The sequence below is a fragment of the Cebus imitator genome, unplaced genomic scaffold (genome assembly GCF_001604975.1).
Source record: "Cebus imitator isolate Cc_AM_T3 unplaced genomic scaffold, Cebus_imitator-1.0 Scaffold80, whole genome shotgun sequence".
In the NCBI taxonomy this organism is placed as follows: Eukaryota; Metazoa; Chordata; class Mammalia; order Primates; family Cebidae; genus Cebus; species Cebus imitator.
Window position 1 is genome coordinate 5,710,407 of NW_016107395.1, and position 26,839 is coordinate 5,737,245.

The window sequence follows — 26,839 nt, forward strand, 5'->3', positions numbered from 1 at the left end:
ACATTTGACAGCCTACGTTTTTGACTTCCTCTCCATTCATTCCTTTTTCTTTAAAAATTCTTTTAAAGAATGATAAAATGGAAAGTATTTCATATAGTTATCGTTAATAATAGGAGAGTGTTCTGGTAATGGTTATAAGGATATGTATATAAGTGGATGGATTGAAGAGACACGTACTCCGGAATTATCAGGATTCGGTGTCGACTGGATGTGTGGGATACATATCATGGTCCATCAATAAAACAAAGCTCAAAGCATAGTGAATTTGGTTATCTGGGGATAAAGCTTTTAATTCTTCTAACAAAAGCAATATGCTTTTAATCTGAATTCTCTTTATAAATATTTATTTGCTCCCCTTTGCATAGTTTTCATAAGTGGCATGCAGTATATGTGGAATTCTAATTATGTAACTCCATTTACAGTTTGAATAACTATTTTAGAAGTGACTTTGGCTAATAAGATTGGCTCTTTTAAAATCTGGAAAATTCATGAGGTTGTTAAAGAGATAATGTTAGTTTGGAAAGACCAGTTAAGAATGTATTGATTAATAACTCCAAAATGAACTGTTTGCTTTTCTGCATAGCTATAGCTATATCCTGCACAAATCTTGCTTCACTCAAAGGGCTTCAGATGGGGTACCTGTTGAGTTTTGCTGTTGTTGGTCAGTAACACGTTATATACAAGCACTGAGAAATTCTTCATTTCTTATTTAGAACCTAAGATCCTTTTATATCATAATTTTGTTTTAAAAACATCAAGAATTTGAACTTGCTCTTTTTTTTTTGACCTTGTGCTTATAGTTCTGACTCACGAAAATAACGGACATAATTGTGAAGTTATGATTGTTTTAGCTTGGAAACACAAACTTACTACGTTTTTCTTGTTTTGACAACTGACCTTTTTAATGAAACAACATGCAGTTTTTCTGCAGAATATATAATTTAAAACCTGATGAAAATGTATTCCTTCTTACTTGTACTATTTATGTGTTGTTTTTTCTTTAGAAATAAAAGGAGCACCTTCTCAACTCTTACAAAATACATTTAACATCACTTAAATCTTTTTTAATTTCACTAAGAAAGGACAATCAAAATTTTTTTTAAAAAAAGATAAGTATTACATCACAATTGATAACATAATTGCAATAGTTAGACTTACTTATCATGTGACAATAAATAACTTGATCTGTGATCCCTGATAAAGCATAACAGTAGAAAAATCCTTTGATGGGATAAATATGTTTCTGTTTTACAGGTGACCTCCAGAAAATACCACCTTCAAACTCACACCTGTCTGGAGAACTGAACATAGTCTGAAATAACAGTTTTCAGGGGTTCTCATTTTGTCATGTGATTTTCTAAGGTGTTTTTATTTTCTAAAAAGTATTTTAAATTCATTCTAGGTGAAAATGCCCTGATTTACTCAAAACTTAGAGCTTGGAAGATGAGGCTCTGGCATTTGACATCTTAATCTTAGCACTACTAGAAGTGTATAAAATCTGAAATGCCATTGCTGCAACACTCCTCTTCCTTCCACTTAGTTTCTTTTTCTACTCATTTTAACAAACGTAGTAGAAATTGTGTCTTTAATTAGTGTATTGTCAGCCTTCTTTAATGCTCTTGTAGAGGTAATTGTACTTAGTGCAAAAACAACCACTAGGTGAACACATTCATTACGCAGAAGAGGAAATGGTGAGGAAAATATCTGTCTTTAATTCTCCTATCCTCCCGTAAGCGCTTTCTCTGTGTTGGGCACATGGCCATAGTGGTGACAGCGCTGCCTGGAACCTTGCCCTCATGGAACCTTGTCCTCATGGAACCTTGCCCTCATGGAGCTTGGCATCTAAGTGGGACCAGCAGACAGATATTTATACAAACAAACTGGACAATTACAGAAGATAAAAAGTGTTATAGGTTGGGCTGTGGCTGGACGGTGTGTACATGCCTGTAATCCAGCACTTTGGGAGGCTGAGGCGGGAGCATCACTTAAGGAGCCCAAGAGTTTGAGACCAGCATGGGCAACATGGTGAAACCCAATCTCCACAAAAACCACAAATATTAGCTGGGTGTGTTGGCTTGCACCTTAAATCCCAGCTACTTGGGAGGCAGAGGTGGGGAGATCGCTTGAGCCCAGGAAGTTGAAGCTAAATGAGCCCTGATCACCGCATTCCAGCATGGGTGACAGACCGTGTCTCAAAAAAAGAAAAGTCTTATAAAAGCAGATTAAGATGGTAATACCATTGTCACTGGGAAATGCTATTTCTGAATTAAGAAATAATTTGTCTTCATCGTTTATTCTCTATGGAGATGAGAGATGATATTTGAACTGTCCTGCTCAGTGAGATCATTTCTTGGAGATCAACTTGGGGGATTGGATTTGTTCCTTGAAGCATTCATGATTATTATCACTGCCACAGCTTATTCATCATTCCACACATATTTATTGAGGGCCTGATGTATTTCAGGTTCTATTTTCCCTTGGGAGAACAAAACTGAGAAATTCCCTATCTCAATGAATTTGCCATATGTTCTCTACTTTTTAAATAAAATCCACTTTCCAAGCCTCTCAGTTGTATAATGATCTAACTCTATTCATTCATTGTCCAACCTGAGGAACATAGGGAGATCCTATCTCTACAAAAAATGTAAAGGTTAGTCAGGTGTGGTGTTACGCACCTGTGGTCCCAGCTGCTCTGGAGGTGGAGGTGGGAGGATTGCTTGAGCCCAGGAGGTCGAGGCTGCAGTGATTACTGCATTGTAGCCTGGTGGTAAAAATGAGACCCTGATATGTTTTTTTTTTTAAATTTCTTTCTTCCAACACGAATTTTCTATATTTAAACCTGAATTATAGGAGAAAGTACCTAGCATGTACAGCAAGATATAAGATTTAATTGATTACTTAATATGATCTGTTTTGTTGTTGCTAATCTTTTGAGGCATATTTAACATTTGTTTAACTTATTTTCTTAATTCACATTAAATCTTTTTTTCAGTGAGAAATTGTCCAGCTTGTGCACTAGCAGAGAGGTTGCCAAATCTACCTTAAGCAGGAGAGTTTGGCCTCCTTTACCCTTTGAAACTTGAGACACATCAAAGTCCTGGGAGATGTGGTATTTATTGACTTCTTGTGGCTGGCTCTTGTGTATAGATATCCTCACAGATTTCCTTGGTATATGTAGATCTTGATCACCATTCTGACAGTCAAAAAGGCCGCTTAGCTGTCTTCTGCCAGGACATAATCAGAAAATGTTGCTGATTTTTCTGCCGTCTTTGAAAAACTATTCTGACCAAGATACAATTGCCTAAGGGAGCATGTGCTCACTTACTTTATTTGAATCTTCACTCCTTATATGCTCACCTCTAAACACTCGCAGTGATAATTTTAACCTTTCATTTCTGAAAGTTATTCCTTTACTCTGCCCTCCCTCAAATGGTAGCCACTAGCTAAAGTGTGTTTTGAGCACTTAAAATGTGACTGGATTGAGATGTGCTATAACTGTAAAGAACACACTAGATTTAAAAGATTTAATGTAATAAAAAAATGTAACATATCTCGTGAACATTTTTATATTGATCGTATAAAGGAATGATAGTGTTTTGGCTATATTGGACTAAGTAAAATATGAAGACTGATTTCATTTACTCTTTACCTTTTTAATGCGACGATTTAAAATTACCAATGTAGATTGCAATATATTTTTTTTGGACAGTACTGCTTTAAAATAGGAATGCATATGGAATGTTCAAAATGGTTTTGGAAGCCTGGATTCGTTGATCTATTTGAAGAGTTGCATGATTACTCTAGAGCAGTGTAATGTGTAAATTTAGAACAACTTCATGATCGATAATTTACTTCCTTGTAAAGCAAGTGAAAGTTTTAATATTGCATGTGGGAAGAAGGTGACATTTACAAATGGGCAAATTTCAAACTGGACAAAGCAGTGTCTTCATTGCTGCCCAGATTACCTACTCAACATAGATTGAGACTAATGTGAATAATGGAAAATGTTTTGGTGGAAATTTTAGGCTTAAACAATTTTTAAACGATTACTTTAAAATTGTGATTATTGACCTGAATGTTATTGTATTGGGGTTTGCTTTGGCTGTGTGTTAATGCTTTGATGAGTTTCCGGACATCAGAGTAAATCAAGGGGTTTTCTATTTGCAAGTCTGCACTTGATTATAGGAGAGCAGTTATGGTAGCTAATTAGCTTGCTTCTTTTTTTAATGGCTGTTTCTTAATCTGTCGCACGAGTGAGAAAAGAAAAATACTAATTTGATAAGGATGTCTGACTTATTCTTAGTTAACTGAGTTCATTATTGGTTTTAAAAGCAGAAGCTTGCAATAAACAATATGAAAGTTTCAAACAATTGTATGAGAAATTATTGAAAATGAAATTTTAAAAGCAAGAAATTTTATTACTTTCAAAAATAGTTTACTGTTTAAAACAGTTGCTCTATCTCAGGCAGCATGGCTCAGGAGAATATGTGATTTTAGGAGTAAAAGATAAAAAGAAGATATTGATTTTTTTGGTCAAGCATCTAGAAACTATTTTCTGTAACATCTGGCTCCGCTATGAAGAGAAGAGGTGAGTCAAGTTGCTGACAAAAATTGGTGGATGAAGAAATGGGGATAGAAGCATATTATTTCAAGGCACCAAGGTGCAAAACAGTTGAAAAACTAAAAATACAGTGTCTATATTATATATAAACAATGTGAAGGTGGTAAAATAAGAAGATATAAATGATATGGAGAAAACCAGAGAGGAAGTGAAACTAAATACATTTAAAAGGAATTGATGGGGCTGGCATGGTGGCTCACGCCTGTAATCCCAGCACTTTGGGAGGCTGAGTCGTGTGGATCACTTGAGGCTAGAAGTTCAAGATCAGTCTGGACAACATGGTGAAACCCCATCTCTACTAAAAATACAAAAACTAGCTGGGCATGGCAGTGCACACCTGTAATCCCAGCTACTCATGAGGCTGAGGCACGAGAGTCTCTTGAACTAGGAGATGGAGGTTGCAGTGAGCCAGATGGAGTCACTGCACTCCAGTCTCGGTTACAGAACAAGACTCTGTTTAAAAAAAAAATAGGAATTGATGGGACTGGTCTAGGACTTGACTTTCATTATAAACTACGTATACCATTCGATTTGTTGCCATTTGCCTGCATTTCCTTGACACATATTTTTGATTTGGTCTTAAAATTTGCCTCTTTCTTAAAATCTGCTTCATGATTAGGCTTAAAATCTGCTTCAGGATTAGGCTACATTGGAATTATTGAAGTGCACACAAAAATGCAAATTTCTAAATCCCACTGCAGAACAACTGAATCACATTTGCTGGGTGTGATGCTTGGAAAGCTGTGTTTTAACTTGCCTCTCAGTGGATTCTTGAGAACGTTAAAGTCTGAGAACCTTTATAAGGTATGGCAGAATATATCTAGTTAAGTTTTTTTTGACATGTGTGATTACATGTAAAATATTTCAGCAATGAGTAAAATGAATGTGCCGTACAAGTTCATAGCAATTGGTGTAATATACAACGCCAGCCAGCCATGCACAGCATAATATTGGGACTGGCAAAGTACTTTTCTATTGCTGATTGGGACCAACTATTTCTATGTCAGTAGTAAGTTGTTGGCAATGTACTTCCCAGTCTTTGGGCTAAGCAAGTCTTTTCTTTGTATTTTGTAATTGTACAAAATTAGGACATAGGAATATTAACCCTAAATGAAATATGTCCTTTTCTTTTTCTTTTTTTTTCACAGTGGTGGTGGAGTATGCTGTGATCATGTCAGGGGTGATATCTTTGTCTCAGCCAGGTTACCCTATGCTGCAAAATACACACGGCTTCTATGATTTTTTTTTCTTTTTTTCTTTTTGAGATGGAGTCTCGCTCTGTTGCCTAGGCTGGAGTACAGTGGCATGACCTCAGCCCTCTGCCTCCTGGGTTCAGGCAATTCTCCTGCCTCAGCCTCCCGAGTAGTTGGGATTACAGGTGTGTGCCACCATGCCAGCTAATTTTTGTAACTTTTTTTTTAGTAGAGATGGGGTTTCACCAAGTTGGTCAGGCCAGTTTCGAACTCCTGACCTCAAGCAATCCACCTGCCTGGGCCTCCCAAAGTGCTGGGATTATAGGTGTGAGCCACCATGCCTGGCCTTTGCTTCTGTGATATTTTGACAGCAGATAACAGAAAACCTGGACTCAAAGTGGCTTAAATTTGAAGGATATTTATTATCTCAAATGACTAGAAGACAGCAGCAGTAAGCTGTAGTCAGGGCATAAATCAGTGGCTTAAGCGATGTCATTAGGGACCTGGTTATGCAGGCTTTGTCCTAAGGCTTATTTTGCTCCTGTTTTCAAGATGAATGCCATTCACAGTAGACACTGTGTTTACTCCCTTGTTCAGGTTTAACAGAAGGTAAAAGAAGAAATCTGTCACCCAAGCCAGGAACTCAGATCCTCACCTTTATTCCCACTGGAGCTAGGGATGGGGCCGTATTACTTTAAGTCCTGAGAGAGAGAGATGTGGATACCTCAAAAAAAAAAAAAAAAAAAGGATTTTTTTTTGTTTTCTTCCAGGAAGGAAGAAGGCACATTGTAGGAAACAACATTGCCCACTGTAAAAACATTTTAATATATTTCACTGACAGGTAGTACTGCGAACTTGTAAAATAAATAAGGCAAACTTTATGCATAGACAAAATAGAAATGTGACAGTGGTATGTAATACTTGTTGAGTACTTACTATATGTTGGCATCATTTTGAATTGTTTTACGTGTAAAAACTATTAAATCATTTAGTACAGCATCAAAGCTTTTATTTAGTACACTAGCGAACTAAATTAAGTACTCTTGCTACCTCTACTTTATGGATTAGGAAACTGGCACATAGACTAAGTGACTTGTCTGAGGTAACGTAGGTAGGAAGTGGCTGACAGGGATTTTAATTGTCAGGCTGGCTCCAGAGCTCACTCTCGTAACTGCTGCAGTATGACTGACTCAGTAGATACTCAGTGAGTTTGGTCGTCATGAGTGAGTGTGGCCTTTAAGAGATGATTGTCATGGTGTTCATAATCAAGATTTTTGTACATTCCTTTAGGGTGGTTCTAACAGCTTTCATAGATACGATATTACATTTAAACCAGCTGGATATGGCTGGCTAATGCCTGTAATCCCAGTGCTTTGGGAAGCCAAGGCAGGAAGATTGCTTCAGGCTAGGAGTTTGAGACCAGCCTGGGCAACAATATTGAGACCCTCCTCTCTACAAAAAGCTAAAAAATTAGCCAGGTGTGGTGGTGCATGCCTGTAGTCTTAGCTACTCAGGAAGCTGAGAGAATCACTTGGGCCCAGTATACAGTGAGCTGTGATCACACTACTGCATTCCAGCATGGTTGACAGACTGAGACCCTGTCCCTGGAAAAAAAAAAAAAAAGAAACAGAGTGACTACTGAGCCATAGTACAGAGGTAATAATAAAAGTAGTAGTGGCGTATAGGCAATAATAATAATACCAACCTACATTCCTATTATAAACCTGTTCGGATGGACTTATATTTATGGTTTCAACAGTATTAAGGCGCTTATTTTAAATTTCCTGAGGCCATGTACTCATAAATAAAAGAATAAATAAAAACATCAGTGCTTTTAATAATTTCACGGTCTGGTTATAAGAAAACAAACGTGTAAACAAATAGCTGCAGTAGAGAGTAGTAAGTACTAAAAAAGAGGAAGAAGCCAGCCTCTAAAGAGGAGTTCTGCTGGTTTTTGGAATGGGAGAAGTTTGGGAAAGTTTTCAAGAAGAAAGAGGTTTTGAAAGATGAGTGGGTAGACCTGAACAGGAGAATTAGATCCAACATTTCAGGAAGAGTAAACAGCATATGCAAATGTACTGAAAACTGAAGAGCTTGCCTTTTGTGGGTAATGTAAGTAAGTACTTTCTTATGTCCCTAAAAAAGGACCAAGAAGAAGGTAGTAGGAGCTTAGATTAGGCAAATACTTTTGGAATATTTAAATTATTAAGATTTGCTGAATTTCAATTCTTTGAGATATATTTGTTTGGATATGGGCAAGAGAAGTATTTTTAACCTTCAACATCTTGATTTTTAGTTTAGATACAGAACCTGTGTTAATTGAAGGCCTTGATACTCATTAAAACAGATCAATTAGGGATCATTAGTTATATTGCAATTTCTTCACTGCATATACATAAAAGAGCTCTTTAGTAACACTGGGTGTGTTTCAAAGTACTGGAGTGTGTTGTTTGAAGAATGTCATTAATGAATTTTTTTACATTTAAAATGAAGAGCCAGTTTAAACACATATATTGATACAGCATACCAGAAAAATAAATCTATTCCATAAAGCATGGTATGTATCTACTCAAGCCATTGGATGACCTTATGTCAATTTCATTGTAGTGGAAGTGTCCACCTTCTATGGTTGTTTCAAGTTAGGACAGGCACTTACCTTACTGTTTTATAACTCCACCTTTTTGAGATAGTTTCTTTTTATTTTATTTATTCTGAAAAAAATTAAGCATTAAGAAAAACACAGGAAAATAATGTATTGAAAATAATATTCTCACTTTTGAGATTAAGTAGTTTTCTTTCATATTTTAGATGTCTTTTTCTTTTTTTTTAAGAAGTGTTACACATATAGTAAAACCCACCCTCTGATCACTTCAGCTCCCTTTCTCTCCAGAGGGTATCACTGTCCTGAAGTTGTTAAAGATCATTTTCAAGTACATTTTTATGCTTTGATTAACATGTATTCATAAGCAACATGTAATATTGCTATCAGTGTCCATTTTAATTTTTACATCAACTCTTTTGCACTGTATATTTTCTTGCAAATCGCATTTTTACACTTTTTTGAGATTTAAGACTTTCATGTAGATATAGCTCATTCAATTTAATTGCTATTTTTATGTATCCATTCCCCATATGGAGGGTCAGTTGGAAGGTTTTCACCCATTTATTATGCACAGTCCTTCTGTGAGAGTCTTTGTGTGTCTCCTTGTGTACTTGTGCCAGACTCTCTTGAGGGTAGGTTTTTAAATGGACTAATTAGATTAAGATATGCTTATGCTTAACAACTGCTTTCTAAATTGTTTCTATCAAATTATACTCGAGGCAGAAATACACTGATTCCTCCATTCTTGCCAATAACGGATGTTACATTTTAAAATTGGTATCAGTGTTATATGTTAAATCATTTTAATTTGTATCTACTGATTATTAGTGAGTTTGGGGTTTTTTTAGTTTATTGAAAGTTTGGAATCTTATTTCTATGTCATTTAATATGCCTTTACATGTATTTTATTGAATTTTCACATTTTTCTGAGTAATTTTTAGGAAACTTTTATGTTTTCAGATCGTTGGTTTATGAGATGTAAAAGTTTTCATGTATGTTATCAATATTTCTAACTTGAAAAATTATTCAATTCTCTTCCTGTACCATTTGACTATAGCTGGAGCCTTTTGATGGTAAACTTCTTGGGATTGTTAATGTCAGAAGCAAGCCTACTTAACAGTAATTTTAGTGATTAAGATTTTAAGAGCTCAAAAGTTTGCATTTTAGTTCAAGCTCTTCATCATTTTGGGTAGTTATTTTATTTTTTGCTTTTGCTTTTAAAACTATTTCTCAGCATATTATGACTAACCTCCAAGTGGATAGTCTTTCGAATTTCTGAATAGAAATAACAATGTGTTATAATACACATAAACACATACTCACATGTACAAATATCACAGAGCTTAGGACAGTATCTACAATAACTTGAAGTAATAATAATAAGAAAAAGAATAGCACCAAGTATGTTCATTTTTTGAAAACAGATAGCTTGTTTTCAGAGTGCTTTTACTTAAGCAAAACTTGGTTAATGTGAGTATTACCTAATTCAGATTCTAATAGTGCATTATGATGCTAGCATACAGAGATTGTTTTCTGTAATTTTCATATACTGGTATGCATGTATCTTGCTTATGAAATTGCTACTCAAGGGTTTCATAATTTACACAAAAATCGATATTGCTACTTTTTTATTGGGTAGTCTTGTCTAAAGTGTTAGATTTGCATATATTTATGTAGTTCACTAAATATCTTCTTTGTAAACTGATATAAAACCTTTTTGTACACATTTGTAAGCGCATTTACTGATTTAATAAATCAAAGGCTTGTCAGACATGCATCAGTGTAAATTGTTGTTTATATATAATGTAAGCATAATTCTTAAGATAGAGTATATAATTCATCACTCAATTAACATAAATATATAATCAGTCAGTAGTTTATCTTCCAGGGTTCAACTCTTGCAGGAAAAAAACTCTGTTTGATACATAGAAATTAAAATTGTTGCTCATTGATGATTTTCCTAGGTGTTTTTGCATTCTGTAGAGCTTTAAAGTTAGATTTTTTATTTGTTTTACTCATTTCACTAAAGCAATTAAGTAGACTTTACAGCAACCTAGAATGCATAATCTTTTTCTCAAAAACAGGCAAGTTGTGAAGGTTTGATTAAAATTCTTAAGTCATTAAAGCTAACCTTTTAAAATCTGAATATAATTAATTGAATGATTTGAAGATTTACCCTTTGGAAGATATTCCGAAGAGATACGAGATAGAGAGATAGAGATAAATAGGGGAGAGCGCCAGCCAGCGAGAAAGAGAAACAGAGAGAATACCAGTATTATCTTACTTCTATTTGCATACAGTTGCCTGATCTCTTGCTTTCTATGGGGAATTAAGCAAAAATTTATGCATTTCTTCAGGTAAACACATATTTGGTTACAAATCCAAACAGTACTGGAAGGCTTGTGTCAACCATATTTAACATATATTAAAACAATATGCTTGAATTGCGCTTTATTGTTTTAGACTGTTTCTGTTGAATGCCTGTTATATTAGTGAGTATTTATCTTTCCAACATTTCCTTACCTCATAATCTCTCACCATAGCCATTTCATAATTTTTGGTTGCATCATTAATCAGCATATTACAATGACTATACTGTTACACCATAAGTATATATTTTTTCCTTCTACTTTTTATTTTTCCTAGAGTTAAAAGTTGCTTATGATTTTTTCCATAGCTTGTATTTTGCTGTGTATCAATTACTGTTTTCCCCAATAATTTCAGAACATCAGTCATGGCTCTCAATAATTTTCCCAAATAGTCTAACACAACAAATATATTTTCAATAACAAATTAGTTTTGCCTTCTCCTCCTCCCTAGAGACCTTCCCAGAGCTCTCCTTTTTTCTTGAGTCTTAACCATTGTGAAGGTTTGATTAAAATTCTTCAGTCATTGAAGCTAACCTTTTAAAATCTAAATATAATTAATCGAAAGATTTGAAGATTTACCCTTTGGAAGACATTCCAAAGAGATATGAGATATTTTCTGAGAGTGTGATGCACATCTGTTGTCGTGTGTCATATCCTCTTTTCTGGATGCCATATTCTTTTTGTTTCATTGAAACCTAATATTTCGCAGCCAAAGAAAAGTTGTAGAGAAGGTCATTTTTAAAAAAAATCTCTGTCTAAAATACCTTTATTTTACCCTCATTTTAGTTGATAGATTGAGAGGGTATGAAATTTTGTGCTAGAACTCATTGTCCCTCATAATTTTAAAGATTGCTCACTACTCTACTACTATGCAGTGTTGCTGGTTGTGGGTAATCTAGTACCTTTCTCATTTCTTCTTTTTTTTTTTTGAAACGAAGTTTCATTCTTGTTGCCCAGGCTCGAGTGTAATGGCACAGTCTCAGCTCACTGCAGCCCTCTGCCTCCTGGGTTCAAGCAATTCTCCTGCCTTAGCCTCCCAAGTAGATGGGATTATAGGAGCTTGCCACCATGCCAGGTTAATTGTATTTTTAGTAGAGACAAGTTTTCACCATGTTGACCAGGAGGCTGGTCTTGAGCTCCTGACTTCAGGTGGTCCCCCTGCCTCAGCCTCCCACAGTGCTGGGATTACAGGTGTGAGCCACTGCGCCCAGCCTCTAATTTCTTTATATGTAACTTGCCTTTGTATATCTTTGAAGTTTATCAAATCTCTTTTTTACCTGAAGTTCTGAAATTTCACAATGATATGGCTTGATGTAGACTTAAAAAAGTATTAGACTTGGTGTTTACTGCAAAGCCTTTCACTGTGGAGGCTCCTGTCTTGCGAAATTTAAAAACAAAATGATTGTTATTATTTTTTAGAGACAGTGTCTTACTCTCTCAACCAGGCTGGAGTGCAGTGGCATAATCATAGCTCACTGCAGCTTCAAACTCCTGGGCTTAAGCAATTCTCCTGCTTCAGCCTCCCAATTAGCTGGGACTATAGGCACTTGCCACCAAGCCTGGCTGATTTTTTATTTATTATTTTGTAGAGAGGGGGTCTCAGTATATTGTCCAGGATGGTCTTGAATTCCTCGCCTCAAGCAATCTTTCCATCTTAGCCTCCCAAAGTGCTAAGATTACAAGTATTAGCCACCATGTTGGGCTAGGAAATTTTTTTTGTATTATATCTTTGATAACATTTTCTTACCTCCTTCTACTCCTTTTTTGGGATCTACCATTGAACTTCCTGTAGTGATACTCACTTTCTTATGTTTACTTTCATATTTTCACCTTTTCATCTCTTTATTATGTTTTTTCAAGATTTCATTTTTACATTCCAACCATTTTGTTGAATTTTTAATTTTTGACATCATATTTTAAATTTCCAAAGGCTTGTTTTAAATTCTTTTAGTTTTTTCTTTTGCAAATGCTTTTCAGAGCATTTTGTTCTTGTTTCATGTGCCAAGTATAGTCTGGCTATCTATATTTCTTTTAAGTAAATTTAAATTTCTGTTTCTTTCATTGCTTCTGTTTTCTCTAAGTGCCATTTTCTATTTGTTCTTGTCTTTCATATTTATGTTGTAGGCTTTTCTCAAATGTCTACTGATGTTTCACTGTCTATTCACATTTAAGAATAAGATGGTGGGGAAAATATTTTAATAATAATGTAAGCATCATGGTAGGAGATAATCAGTAAAATTATTGAGTGCAGTAGCCACAGGCTTACAGTGTCTTCATTCTGACAGCAGCACTGTTTTCATCTCTGGATTCATGCAGAGATGAAATTTACTCATCTCACAAAAAAATGCCAGTGTTATTAAGCCCTTGTACTGTTGCAAAAATATAAAAAAGAGAAAAGAAAAAGACCAAGGGACCAAAAGAGAGATAAATAGACAAAGAATCAGAGATGGATGGATGGACTGAGTGTGTGCACAAGTGTGCATGTGTGTGTGTGTTGAGGGGGAGAGACCAGGAGAATATGAGGTAGAATGAGAATATATATATATGTATATGATATTTGTGAAATGTGCTTAATGACCCTTTAATAGAAATAAACTGTTTAGATTTTGGAAAGAAAAAAAAATGACAAAGAAGGAAAATTTATATTAATCTTTTTTTTTCCTGGGGCTAATTATTATGTTTTCATTTTATTACATCATTGTGCTCCTGAAGTATTTTCTCAGTTATTTAAAGGTGATGAAACAAGCGCCTTCCATTAGCTCATTACTTATATGCACATTTCTGCTGCTGTTATCATAGGGAAATCCATTTGCAAGTCTGGCTTAATCTGAAATATAAATTGAACTTTTTGTACTTTCATGGGTCTTTTCTTAGATTCCATCTCCCACTGATTTTTTTAATCTATATTTTGAGGTAAGTTTTGAGGCAGTGGTTCCTTTTGCCTTAGAACTTTATCAGCAATAGTGATAGAGAAGTATTCACATGCCTCATGCTTCTTCTTTATATCTTTTTTATTTAGAAGGAAATCTTTTTTAAAAAAGGTTTTTTTGTTTTTTTTTTTAGTTAAAGAAAGCTTTTTTATTTAGAAGAACCAGAGATTAGAATAGGTTCAAATGGTATGATGGTACTTAGATCTTACTGGGTCCTGCTAATTCTTACTTCTCGTCTGGTAGGAACCTTTTTAGAGAGAAATAAGGATCAGCTTGTTTTTGTGTGGATGCTTCTTTGTGAATTTTCTTGGATTTCATTGTCTCTTCTCAAATTATCAACATTTAAATATAACAGATATAGCAATGTAACTCTGATACAGACTTTTGAAAAAGAACACAATTTTTGTTTCTGTGTCTGCAACCTACATATATGATTGAAAAGTTTTATATCTAACAGGTTCTAATTTTGATGATCTATTGCCTAGTCACAGTGTATCTCTCTCTATCTCTATATTACAACTATCTGTAATTATTTATCCCAATCTATGTCTCTATCTGTATAAACACATATACATATGTGCCTGCGCAGACAATCAGAAGTATATATTTGAATGTTTTCCTGGCCTCAGTATATATTAGTATGTTTAACTGTCTTTTAGATGGTGAATTGTTTGTTGTTACTGGTCGTCTGTAAAATGGCATCTTGATTCCTCCTCTGATAAACACAATTATGTTATTATGAAACTGTCCTCCCTCATTTTACCTCCTCGAGCTTGGGAATTAGGCCAATTGTAGAGCTCTTTTGACCGTCTTGCTGTTTTAAACATTGCTGTTCATCAGCCATTCATTACTACCTTTTTCCAGGCAAAGGGAACACCAGTGTTGTTCAAGAAATCATATCTTAGTGAAAATGCATGGCCCTCTCTCCAGCTCAGGAATAAAAGCCAGTTAGTTTAATTCAGTCATGTGACTTGTCCCTCTTGCCTGCCTCTTCTCTCCTCCCCCAGCTGTCAGGACTTGCTAGGAACTTGTCTCTGGCCTCTGAAATGTGAAGAGTTTGCTCTGTGGCTTCTGGGGCTGACTTTCATTCTCATGCCTAGATGTGATTTGGGGACTGCAGCACCTGGCATGTGGGCCACATAGGAAGTTAGCCCAGAGGTAGTTTGAAACTGCTGCTATATTGTGAGAAACAGAAAGACAAAATGGGCAGAATTTGCGTCCTCGAGTCCTTGGTTGAGCTGCTGAATTAATCATGGACCACCTCCCTCCACCCTACCCCCTAGCCCTCCTGCCTGTAATCCAACATACATTTCTGCACTTACATAAGAAAATCAAGGTCCTTATTTTTAAAGTCAGTTCGGTTTAGGTTTTTGACAGTTGTAGCCAAAAACATTATTGCTAAGACACATCACTGCCTTATCTTTTTTTTTTTTTCTGTTTTCCACAGTGATTACTAACATCTGTTAACTCTCTTTTCTCTTTTAAGCAAGTAGAGTAAATCATAAGCCAGATTATTTGTCTAGCATTACTGTGGTAATGACAAACCTTCTGAGAAACAAAAATCTAAATGATTTTTCTGCAAAGTTGATTTATCTATATCCTTAAGGACCTCATTACTTCCTCCATTTCTGACAAATATTTATGGTGCAATATTATTTTCTTCTTTATCAATTTTAAGACTATTAAGTTTTACTACTCTCCACTTTATTCAGAGTGATTTGAAATAGATTACAAAGTGAAACAGCAGAAACTAAATTATGTTATGTCCAAAATAATAAGCACAGCATATGCTGACCTTTGGCTGTTGGTTACCATTTTACAGACTTCTCCCAGGGTTATATATTTACAAATAGATATTTGGCATTTTATATTTAAGAAACCCAACTTCTGGGAATTCTTCTGTTTCTCTACGATGCATATGTACTGTTTTGTGGAGCACCTATAATACAGCAAAATGAATTGTTTGTGTTTTTATGCTTCGATTACTGTACTGTTGACAGCAGAAATGAACAGGAGCTTTTTAGAATCTATGCAACTTCATATTGATTTTATGTCAGTATCAGACATTTTATTGTAAAAAATGTACAGAATAGTAAAAGTTGTAAAGATTCTTGGCAAAACAAGTGACCAGATTTTTAAATTATTGTAGTTAGTGATTTCTTCATTCACTTATTCGGTAAGCACTGAGGACCGGGCTCTGCAGGCCACCCTGAATATAGAAGAGTCCTTGTCCTGGTGGCATTCTCAGAGCAGGGGTAAAATAAAGCAGCAAACATTAGAATATAATGCCATAAGTGACAGGATAAGTACAGGGAGCCATGGGAGCTTGTAGGATGAGAAAGAACCAAGTATGGATCTGGTGGGGAGGAGGAGGAGAAAGATATTTTGGTATAAGGACTGTTTAAAACAGGGAAGTGGGAAGGAACAAGGTTGGTTGGTTTTTTTTTTTTTTTTAGTTTTGTTGCTAATATTAGGCTTGATGTGATTTTATTGTGTTTAGGAGGTTTTTTAAAAAATTTATGTCAGTGGCATGAAATAAATTATAATAAACTCAATGCGGAGATACACTAATAACAACTAACATTTATTCAGTACTTTATTCGGTGTTTCCATGGCAATTAAAAAAGTGAGTATAGGAGTCAAAAGGCTTGACCTTTTTTTTTTTTTTTTTCGAGACGGAATTTCACTCTTGTTGCCCAGGCTGGAGTGCAATGGCATGATCTCTGCTCACCACGACCTCTGTGTCCCGGGTTCAAGTGATTCTCCTGCTTCAGCCTTCGGAGTAGGTGGGATTACAGGCATGTGCCACCATACCCCACTAATTTTTGCTTTAGTAGTGATGGAGTCTCTCCCTGTTGGTCAGGCTGGTTTCAAACTCTTGACCTCAGGTGATCGGCTGGCCTCGGCCTCCCAAAGTGCTGGGATTATAGGCGTGAGCCACCGTGCATGGCCGGATTGACTTTTTAAACTACTGGTGTCGGATTTTTGCTGTGTTATTAGGTTTACGTATATTAATTGTGCTTCATTTTCCCCATTTGTAAAATGGCTGTGAGAGTCATCTATATGGCATGGATCTGTGGTGAGGTTTCAGTAAGTTAATTCTCCAAAGGACTTAAAGGACTTACAAGAGTGCTTGCTCATATTGAGTGCCTGATAAACATTAGTTATTATTATTATTATTATTATTATTTTGAGATAGGGTCTCATTCTGTTGCCCAGGCTGGAGTGCAGTGGTGTGATCTCGATTCACCACAACCTTGGCCTCCTGGGCTCAAGCAGTCCTCCCACCTCAGCCCTCCAAGTAGTTAGGACTACAGGCATGTGCTGCCACTATGCCTGGCAAATTTTGGTGTTTTTTTGTAGAGATGGGGTTTTGCCATGTTGCCCAGGCTGATCTTGAACTCCTGGGCTCGTGATCTGCTCCCCTGAGCCTCCCATAGTGCTGGGATTATAGGTGTGAACCATCATACCCTGCTATTAGTATTTGGATAATCTCATTTAATTTTTTTCAATAATCCGATAATGTAATGTGGTAGACAGAATAATGGTCACCAAGATGTTCATATCCTAATCCTGAAACCTGTGACTATATTACCGCACATGGCCAAAAGGAATTTGCCAGTGTGATTAAATTACGATTTTAATATGGGGAGGTTACCTTCATAATCATGGTGAGCCCAGTGTCATCACAAGGATCCTTAGAAGTCAGCGAAGGAGATGGATTGAAGGAAGCAGAGGGATAGAGTCAGAGACCTGAAGCTGTTACGCTGCTGCCTGGCAAGATGGAAGGAGCCACGAGGCAAGGATTGTGGACAGGTTGTAGAAGATAGAAATGTAAGGAAATGGATTTTCTCCTGGAGCTCCTGGCAGGAATGTGGCCCCCTGACACCTTGATTCTAGTCTGGTTGAACCCATCTAATTGGAATTCTGACCTGTAGGTCTGTAAGATGATACATTTGTGGCATTTTAAGCTACTGGTGACTTTTCTTTCTTTCTTTTTTTAATCTCAGCATTCATCAAGCACAAACTTTATTTTGAGGGTATCCGAGTCTGGTTTTCAAGACAAATGCCTAACCCATGTTAGAAAGAGCCCCACATTTTCTCCTCTGTCCAGACTCCAGAACTCAATACCTTATACTCAACAGCTCACTGACACCAATTGCTGCTTGGCCCAACATAGACAAACAGATTCAAGCTAGGAAGGGATGGGAAATAAGACATTGAAATTCTGTCACTACCTTTTCATAATCCTCTTAGAACAGAATTATAGTTTTTCTTCCTTTTTTTTTTTTACCATTTATTCATTTATTTAATTTTTAAATTTTATTTTACTTCAAGTTCTGGGATATATGTGCTGAATGTGCAGGTTTGTTACATAGGTATACATGTGCCATGGTGGTTTGCTGCACCCATCAACCCATCATCTAGGTTTTAAGCCTCGCGTACATTAGGTAGCCACTGGTGATTTTTCACAGTATCAACAAAAAACAAATGCAAATAGGCATTATTCCCATGTCGCAAAGGAGGAAATGTGTTCTGGGGGATTAAGTTATTGCCAAGATTATTGGAAACTGTGGGATGTGGGCAGGGCTGTGGACTGATAGGCTTCAAGATGGAGGCAGTCACCCAGAGAGGGAACCAGGGCCTTACAATTCTGTGTGCAGCTTTTCAACTAGCCCCTGGTTTTAGCCTCCCTCCTGTAGCTGACTGTGTGTACAAGGCTGGGGCTTTGCCAGGGTCTTTAAGGCAGGCATTGCTTGTGTTACCTTAGCTGTCATTCCTGTAGGAAGTCCACACTAGCTTTTCCATACTGTTAAATGACTTCACATTTTTCTAGCCCCTTCTGTTTTTCTAAAAGTGTTAGACAACTGTCTTCCATGATTCCTCTTTCATTCTTTCTCTCTGTAAATTTATGCTTTTTTTCCCCTTCATTTACTGTAATTTTAGTAAGTGTTCATCAGGAAACAGTCGTCAGTGGCCAGCTAACTATTCCCAACTCAAGCAGCATATTAATATTTGACCCAAGGCAGTACCTCTTCTCACTTCAGCACTCTCAAAAGACTGCAAATAGTGACATAAATTCAGCCAAGAAGACCGCAGTGCAAAAGCATCTCACACGGTCAAAAGCATCTCACATGGTCTTTCTGAAAGCACCCACAGTTACTGCTCTTGAGTAACCTTTCCATATAGTAGAACAATAGGTGGAGGGCAGAATACCTCTACAAAGTCAAACTGTGCATAATGGATATGTTTCATATTTTTGAATAAGTTCCTATGAATTCACCTGTACTTTTATGACTGTTCTAGGAATTTATTTATACTTTCATGAGCTACTTCCTCATATTTGAGGAGAGAAGGGAAATTGCAGTGCATACTTTTTGCAGGGGTGCGTGTGCATCAGTGTCATGGTATTCATGAGGATCTTCTATAAAAGCTTGTGATGACTGCAAATAAAAACGATCATAATTGGTCTTTTAATAAATAACAGATATTATTAATCAAAAATTTAAATCTCTCTTTTTTTTTTTTTTGAGACAGGGTATTACTCAGTTGCCCAGGCTGGAGTGCAGTGGTGTGATCTCAGCTCACTGCAACCTCCACCTCCCTGGTTCAAGAGATTCTCCTGCCTCAGCCTCCCTAGTAGCTGGGACTACAGGCATGCCACCACGCCCAGCTAATTTTTTGTATTTTTAGTAGAGATGGGGTTTCACCGTGTTAGCCAGGATGGTCTCGATCTCCTGATCTCGTGAACCGCCTGTCGCGGCCTCCTAAAGTGTTGGAATTACAGGCATGAGCCACCACACCCCGCCTGAAACTTGTGTTGTTAAACAATTATTTTTCAGACCTCTACACCACAGACAATAGGAACAAGGGGAACAGGTAAATATTGAGAGAATATAAAAAACTTCAGTGTTTAAATTATAATGTGTAATATGTTTACTTTTTAACATATGTTAGAAAATTTCTATGTCTATATGAAATTGGCAGGTGAAACTATTAGATTTTTTACAAACAGGTATGTCCAGAGATTCTGTCTCCTTTTTGTTCAGTCTCAAGAATAATATAACCTTTTCTTCTGTTTTTCAAATACTACCTTCTTCAAACATAATGGGTAAAGGTAAACACTATATTGGATCCTTATTTGAAGTGTTCAGTTCCCAGCTTTTTCATTGTAATTCCATTCCTCTTTAACTCCCACTTGGACAAAGTACATATGAATGAATAAAATTGATGTTGTAGTAAGAATCCCAAATTTACTATGCTTGTCATCCAAAAAGCTGCCGTGATTCAAATGATCATGTTAGATCCCCTTGTTTCCACATAGAGGCTGAGAATTGTTAACCTGGAGCTTTCTATGGAGAAGGGAAGAGGCTGGTTATTCCTTACATTAGAATACAAAGGAAGTTAAATTTCAAAGGAAGATGATTATGATGTGGCATAGAATTTTACAAGTGAAACAATAATTATGTGATATAGGGTAGTTGTGATTGTCAGAGAACAAAGTTCCAACAAATTGAGTTTAATGATATAATTGGCTTTTATTAGTGATTCATGGATCCGGCGGCTTCTCTGTGAAATAGGAAGGTACTCTGATAGGAAGGTACTCTGCTCAGCTGAGCAGAGGGAGCTAGCTTTCCAGGCAGAAAAGGGCTGAACTAAGAACAAAAAGCAGATTGATCGCTTCAAACTTTCCCTATAGGGTAAAAACAGGGGATTTCTTTATCATGCTGGCTCAGGTAGACTAGGCCCTTTTCTGTTGGAATCTCCTATTTTCTTTTGAAAATTAGCCATTTTAAAATTAATCTTGATTATGTGACACCTAGCATGAGTGACTCCATTCTATTTTTGTCTGGTCTTTGGGTTTAGTGCAGAAGCTTGGTCCAAAACAGTGGCCTCTGGTAGGAAATTTCTTTAATATGGTTTAATACCTGGGTCCATACAGTGAACATTATTTTTAATCTGCTTACCAAAGAGTTTTATGATTAAATGAGCTAATGCCTACATAACACCAAGAATCTCAGATTAAAAGAGTTTGGTAAAATATTTAGTTTCTTGCTACTAGTGAATGTAAGCTGTGTTTGAATAAACATACTCTTAAGTTTAGTATGCATTTTATATGTATTCCATCCATTAATTCATTTAACAAATACTAATCACATACCTATTATGTATCAGACACTGTTGAGTGTGTTTACAATGCTATGTTTACAGCAATGAACAAGGCATGGATTTTATTCTAACTATGAGGGAAGCCATTGGAATATTTCATGTAGGAAAGTTACATAATTTATAAATATATAATGAATGATATAATTTGTAAATAAAAGACTCTGGATTCTCTGCATGCAATGGATTATTTGGAGAAACGAAGTTGACATTCTGGGAGGAAGCTATTAAAAGAGTCCAGGGGAAAGATGATGGTGGCTTGAATTGGGGTTAAAAAAGGTGAAAAGCAAAGTGGAAAGCAGAAAGTACACTCAGAAAGTGTCTGAGACTTTTGATGGAATCTACAGATATAGTGGGTAAGGGAAAGAAATGTGTTAATCATGAGAATAATGTTTTTGGCTTGAGCAAGTATGTAGATGCTAAAGAAAGAGAAGTGTGAGAAGAACAGATTTCAGGAGTGGGGAATCAGCGGGTCAAATTGGAAGTATTTCTAGTCTGGAGTTCAAGTGTGAGGTTAGTGTGTAGGGAAGGTAGTTTTGGGTTTCATTGCAATAGAGATGGCATTTAAAGCCCATGAGTAGATGATACAATATCTGTGAAAGTAGAGAAAAAGGTCCTAAGACTGAATATTCCCATAATTTAGAGGTTAAACAAGAAGATGGGTTCTGCAATTGAAATTAAGGAAGGACCATAGGCATAAAAACTGAGAAAGATGATGGTGTCATAAAAGCCAACAAAAGTGTTCTGATAAAACAATGAATCTTTGCACATTGAATTTTGAAAGTAATACAGGTAAGTTGACCTCAGTTTGATTGGTTTAAAGGGAAAATGGAAACTAAAAAAGTGGAAGTAGTGAGTATGGGGACTTTTTCAAGCAGCGTTTGTAGGAAGTGGAACAGAGAAATAGCATAGTAGCTTGGAAAAATTACACTAGATTATATGAGAAAATAGATTACACTGGAGTGCTGGCTATACTAGAGTATGTTTGGAAGCTAATGGAAATGATCCAAGAAATAAGGGGAATTTTAAAAAATTTCACAAGTGAAGTTGAAGAGGTAAGAATATAATCAAGGAATTACACAGTTGTGACCAGTTGAAAATTCATATCCTGAGAATTTGACATTAGATAAGAATTTTTATAAAACATTTTTTGTGCATCAAACTTAGAAAGTAATACAGGTAAATTGACTTTATAATTTCCTCCTAAGAAGCAATCTTGTGTAATGACTTCATGATAAAAGTTATAAATGTCTTATTGACTAAATAGAAGACACTTTTAAAACCATGGAGAAAGCATACGTGTGTGTGTGTGTGTGTGTGTGTGTGTGTGTGTGTGCACGTTGTGTGTGTATGTATGTGTATATATATGTATATATACATACAATTATATATGTAATTTTTGCCCCCTGAAGATGTGCCAACAGTAATTCGGTTCAATTTTTTTCAGCTGCAACATGAGTGAGAACATGCAGTCTTTGTCTTTCTGTGACTGGCTGATTTTACTTAGCATAATGTCCTCCAGTTCCATCCATGTTATTGCAAATGACATGATTTCCTGTTTTATGGCTGAATAGTTCCCCATTGTGCGTATGTACCGCATTTTCTTTATGCATTTGTCTGCTGATGGATACTTGGGTTGCTTCCATATCTTGGCTATTGTGAATAGTGCTGCAGTAAGCATGGGAGTGCATATATCTTTTTGACATACTAATGCTCTTTCTTTTGAATATATACCCATCAGTGGAATTGCTGGATCATACGGTAGTTGTATCTTTCGTTTTCCGAGGAACCTCCGTACTCTTTTCCATAGTGGCTGTACTAATTCCCACCAACAGTGTACAAGGGATCCCTTTTCTCCGCATCCTCACCAGCATTTGTTATTGCCTGCCTTTTCAATAAAAGCCATTTTAAGTGGGGCGAGATGGTAACTCATTGTAGTTTTGAGTTGCAATTCTCTGGTTGTTAGGGATGTGGAACTTTTTTTTTATATATACCTGTTGGCCATTTGTATGTCTTCTTTTAAGAAATTCTTTTCAGACATTTCTGAAAATAAATGTTCAGACCTTTTACTCACTTTTTAATTGGATTGTTTGACTTTCTTTATTGAGTTGTTTAAGCTCCATATGTATTCTGGACATTAATCCCTTGTCAGATGGGTAGTTTCCAAATATTTTCTTTCAAATATTTTCTCCCTTTCTGTTGTATGTCTCTTTACTTTGTTGATGGTTTACTTTGTTGTGCAGACACTTTTTGACTTGATATGATCCCATGTATTCATTTTTACTTTGGTTACCCGTGCTTTTGATGTCTTACTTAAGAAATCTTTGCCCAGAACAATGTCCTGGAGTGTTTTTCAGTGTTTTCTTCTAGTAGTTTTATAGTTTCGGGTCTTAGATTTAAGTCTTTAATTCATTTTGACTCGATTTTTGTGTATGGCAAGAGATAGGGGTCTAGTTTTATTCTTCTGCATACAGATATCCAGTTTTCTCAGCACCATTTATTGAAGAGACTGCCCTTTCCCCATTGTATGTTCTTGGCATCTTTATCAAAAATGACCTGACTGTTAATGCATGGATTTATTTCTGGGTTCCCTATTCCATCCAAATATTCTTGGTATTTTTGGCTCCTGTGTTGTGGGTTTTAAGAGAAATCACATTAAAATCTGTGGCTTCCTTTGTCTTTTAGAAGTTTGGTAGTTTAAAAGAGAAAAGAGAGAAATTATAAAAAGAAATATTTTCACAGCTTCTCCAGAGAAAGAATACCCCTTGGTAACAAAACATGCAGTACATCTTCAGAAATGATTTTCATTGTGAAAAGTCAAAGTCTATCCTTGATCAGTTTCATGCTGTTAATTGAACTTCTAAAAGACTTAACAGAACCTGTAGTGTCTTGTCAGTGTAATTGTTATAAAACATAAAATCCTCAGGCAAAATTAAAAAAAAATCTGAATGTTTCTATCCTTGTTATGAGTCCCACCAACCACAAAATGTTAATTTTCATTGGTGGATAACCTTTCAAAAGTAGTATGTTTAGGAAATCTTCCTTTATTTCTCCGTATACAATAAAAGCATCCTTATATTGTTCTTTGCATTGCTTACATGAAGAGACATTTGATTTATCACTGTCAAGGTCTGACTCACGGCAGCAGTTTGCATTCAGTGCGGATTTGAGAAGTAGTGCATTTTGGGCCCCTCTTATCTCCTTCTGTGTGTTCTCAGTTCTTAAAACTCCAGTGTCTTCACATCATAGTTTTTTGGCAATAACAAAAAATTGGTGACAACATCACTCTAAATGAGAAGTGTTTTCCTTCTCATGTAGGCCTTTCAGGCCTGGTCTGATCAGTCTGTTCAGTGACCCCCAGTCCATTTCAGCTCACCTCTTCCTTATGGCCCTGGGTGATATCCCTGTTTCTTACAAAAGGGAAGAATGGAAGAAGAAGGTGGCAGAGACATTTGCCAGCCGCCTCTGAAAGGAAGATCCTAGAAGCTATTGCAGAATACTTTTCTTTGTACCATACTGGCCAGAAGTTAATTATATCTTAAGAGCAGAGGAACCTGGGATATATAGTCTTGATTCAGTGCACCATATTCTAAGCTAAACATCAGGTTTTTATAGAAAAAGACGTAAATAAACACTGGGGTCAAGAAGTGGTATCTGCCATACCATCCAACTCCTGACACCACAGAATTCTGCATTTCCTTGCAATACACCATGCTCTTGAGATGGCCTTTCCTCTTTCTCTTCCCCTCATCCTAGCTATTTGACATGGAATCTTTGGAAGTGGGAAAACAATATCTCTTCTTTCAGACCAACCTGTGGTAGGTTGCAAGTCTTACTGAGCACAATACAACTTAGCCACTTCTTGGGAAACCTTCAGCCTGAAGCGCTTGTTTAGTGCACAGTCTGCACGGCCATACATGACAGCCCTGTTTCTTTGTTCTGATACATCTTCTCCTGTGTCCTCTGCACATATGGGGAGAAGAGCCATCTAATGATCTAATTAAAGTAATTCACCTGAGGTAAAAAATAATTGGTTTTTTACCCTCCTTAGGGGGGTGCATATGAAATATTTCTGAGATGGGATAAAGTATTTCCAGTATTCTTACAGCCTTCAGTGTGAAACTTCCAAATGGCACATCCCTGCTCTTAAGAAATGTCTGTCTCACTTTGTGTATCTTTCATTAGGCGGCTGCAGCTGTGAGTGCCTCCTCTGAGAAAACATGTCGTTTAGACACCAATGGGTGCAGAAGACGACAGCTTCATCCCCGCTCACCCCAAGTAGAGTTAGCATTTGTAATGCTACCATATTTGAGATGACTTATTGGAATATAAAAATTGGTCAGCTATTTAAGAAGCGTGAAGTCATTATGCCTTCTGTTGTAGTTCATGTATTCTGTAATTTATCTCAGAGTTCAGAACTGACAGAGCTGAGAGAGACTATTCAATTCAGTGAATCATCCCTTCCTATGTTTTTTCTTAATTCCAAAAGTCAAGGACCTGTGACTTACTAAATAACCGATTGTATTGTTCTGTGCCTTCCATTTTCTGTGGCTGATTAATTCAGGTGGGTGGAGTATGCCTGCAACAGCCTTTACTATCAGAATGAGATTGATGATGTTCTGTGGCTGAACCTGTCTCACTTTCTTGTAACTCTTTAGATTTTATTTTTAAACATACTAGTGTCTTTTTTTTTTACGTTATATTTATTTATTTTCCAGCTTGTACAAACTGGATGTAGAAGCATAAACATAGTACATTTCTACCATCTTCAACAAAAATATAACCAATATGTACAATTATTGTATTAAAAATACAAAAGGGATACAGACTCCACCAATGTCTTTCTAAAAGACATACAGGTACAAGTAGTATCAAAAGTATGAGGAAATCACCAGTTAATTGTACATTCTGCACTTGACATCACAGAGAGAACTGAGATTAGCAGTCCTATGTTCTACAATTACATAATGCTTAGATAACATTTGTGCAACTTGTGGTAGAGCTAGATTTGTCTTTCTATATGCACATGAGGTCCATAGCCTATATAATAAAACTGGCAAATAATGCATATTACATGTAAAATTACAAATGCATAATTGACAATGTAATATATAAGCAAGTAGACAAATGCCATGATACAGAAGAGAATTATTAAATAAAGCACTGACATTGTTTGATACAGTGAAAAAACACTGCAATTCCACTTTTAAAATTTGAAGCTATTTACGTTTATCTACTGATCAATATGATCAGCTGAATTTAATGGAAAAAAAATCCAAGATCAGCAGTTCCTCACATTTGAGTACTACTCAGATTGGCAGCCTTCACTTTTCCGGAGTCTGTGCAAAAACAACACAAAAATAGAGTGGAGGGGTCATTTCAGTCATTATAGGGTTAATAGCAGCTATGAGCAGATGGTTGCTACACTTAGGCCTTCTCTATATGCAGTGTCCTTAAAGCCGCTTGGAGGTTAGTCTTTGGTGACTAACCTGCCCTGCAAAGGCTGGCATATCTAACCAGGTTTTTGATCTTTTATCACGTTTAAAGGCTTGTTTATTCCCTAATGCCAGTTCAATAAAGGGAGGCTGTCTTGAAAGAGCAGTATAAACAGCTGGCATTAGCCCCAACATCCCAAGCTGCTTTCACTGCAATGCTATCCAGTTATAAATGTTTCTCTTAAAAACAAAAACAAAAAACAAAACCTAAACCTCTAAATTTAAACAAAAATCAAAGAAATATAACTTAAAAATGGGGTTTGCCATCCATCTCAATGGAGCAGGACACATCCTCCAGTGACACCGTCCTGCCTCCATATGGCTCAGACAGGACACAAGGGTCCCATTTCCCTCCCCTGGCCATGTGCAAACAGTTTTACAGAAGAACCCCATCCACTAGGGAAGGAGTAGATGAGGTGTCTTGGTATTAATTGGCTATCCTGGAAGTATGAAATGTTAGCC

At 36.3% G+C, this 26,839-nt stretch overlaps 1 protein-coding gene and 1 long non-coding RNA gene across 3 annotated transcripts in view; one reads left to right on the plus strand and one right to left on the minus strand.

The window, feature by feature from the left end:
• LOC119471974 lies at positions 1 to 26,786 on the minus strand. Its single transcript, XR_005201072.1, has 4 exons — positions 26,775 to 26,786; positions 14,523 to 14,529; positions 7,901 to 7,907; positions 1 to 724 (listed from the first exon to the last, which is right to left on the minus strand). It is a non-coding gene; the product is annotated as an uncharacterized LOC119471974 (long non-coding RNA).
• Positions 1 to 26,839, plus strand: part of PARP8 (poly(ADP-ribose) polymerase family member 8) — a 186,554-nt gene that overhangs the window by 35,872 nt on the left and 123,843 nt on the right. The window lies entirely within an intron of this gene.